Below are 2,500 nucleotides of genomic sequence, written 5' to 3' on the forward strand. Positions count from 1 at the left end.
CAGCACAACACAAATACAACACAGCACACAGCACAGCACAGCACAGCACAGCACAGCACAGCACAGCACAGCACAACACAGCACAGCACAACACAACACAGCACAACACACAACACAACAACACAGCACAGCACAGCACAGCACAGCACAGCACAACACAGCACAACACAGCACAGCACAACACAGCACAGCACAGCACACACAGCACAGCACAACACAGCACAGCACAACACAGCACAGCACAACACAACACACAGCACAACACAACACAACACAGCACACAGCACACACACAGCACAACACAGCACAACACAGCACAGCACAGCACAGCACAGCACAGCACAACACAGCACAGCACAACACAACATAGCACAACACAACACAGCACAACACAACACAACACAGCACAGCACAACACAGCACAACACAGCACACACAACACAGCACAGCACAGCATGTACAACACAGCACAACACAACACAGCACAGCACAGCACAGCACAACACAACACAACACAACACAACACAGCACAGCACAGCACAACACAACACAGCACAGCACAACACAGCACAACACAGCACAGCATAACACAACACAGCACAGCACAAATACAGCACAGCACAAACACAGCACAGCACAACACAACAGCACAGCACAACACAGCACAGCACAGCACAGCACACAGCACAGCACAGCACAGCACAGCACAACACAACACAACACAACAGCACAGCACACAGCACAGCACAGCACAGCACACAACACAACACAACACAACACAGCACAGCACAGCACACACAGCACAGCACAGCACAACACAGCACAACACAACACAGCACAGCACACACACAGCAACACAGCACAGCACAACACAACATACATATATTGTTTTTCACTCTGATCTTGCTTTTTCATTATTGTATTTCTTGGTTATTATTTAATATTATTATTATTCAATTTAGACGTAATAACATTGTCTTGACTTTCTGATAATACCTGATGCTAGTTAACACGACACCATAATGCTGTTATTATTTTGATAATTCACTAATAACCCACTGTTATATACCATCATTTATATTAATTAATGGGTCAAATTATACTTCAACTACCATAAGTATTTGGATGTTTACATTTGAGACAAGCTGTAGAGGTTAAATTAGAGGTTTTAATCATCCCTGTACTTAGACATGGAGACTAGGTCGTGTTTTAATGGTTTATGAACTATTTAAACCTTCAATTCTATCAGTAATTACTAAGTTACTACCCTCCAGTATATTGTTTTATACTTTTAGGCCTAATTTATTTTAACAATGTTACTATAGTGAATTTAAAGGCATTCTTCACCCATAGACTTGCCATCTAATGAAAAAATTCCGACCGTTGATTTAATTATTTATTTTTTAATACATTTCTAAATATATTTATAACAGTGTGTGGATACGTACACACACACACACACACGCACGCACACACACGCACGCACACACACGCACAGACACACACACACACACACACACACACACACGCACACACACACACACGCACGCACACACACGCACACACACACACACACACACACGCACGCACACACGCACAGACAGATACACACACACACACGCACACACACACACGCACACACACACACAGACAGACACACACGCACGCACAGACACGCACAGACACACACACACGCACACACACGCACGCACAGACACACACGCACAGACACACACACACACACACGCAGGCAGACACACACACACGCACACACACACACACGCACAGACACGCACAGACACACACACACGCACGCACACACACACGCAGGCACACACACACGCACACACACAACACACACACACACACACACACGTAAACAAGGACCTGATGTGTGTGTGTTTGAGTGAGTCAGGTTGTGTCTGTCCCTCTATCTGATGCACTCAACGCACTCCAACACACTCAAACACACTCAACACACCCTAACACACTCAACACACCCTAACACACTCAACACACCCCAACACACCAACACACCCTAACACACTCAAAGGATGAGCACAGCGCGTACAGACGTTATCAAGCAGACAGACGGCAGAAGACCACACGCGCACCGCACACACGACAACAAGACAGCATATCGTTACGCACGCACGCACACGCACGCATCGCAAGCACGCACGAACGCATATCATATCATACCGCATATCACCGCACGCATCGCACGGCATATCAGCACAAGCACGCACAAGTATATCAGCACGCATAGCACGTATACGCACGGCACGCACGCACGGCATACGCACGCACGCACGCACGCGCCACGCCATCGCACGCACACGCACGCACGCACGCGCACGCACGCACGCATCGCATACGCCACGCACGCACGCCACAGCACGCACGCACGCACGCACGCACGCATAACGCACGCACACGCCACGCCACGCACGCACGCACGCACGCACGCGCACGCACGCACGCACGCACGCATAATGCC

Source organism: Homarus americanus, unplaced genomic scaffold, assembly GCF_018991925.1.
Source record: "Homarus americanus isolate GMGI-L3 unplaced genomic scaffold, GMGI_Hamer_2.0 scaffold51128, whole genome shotgun sequence".
Taxonomy (NCBI): domain Eukaryota; kingdom Metazoa; phylum Arthropoda; class Malacostraca; order Decapoda; family Nephropidae; genus Homarus; species Homarus americanus.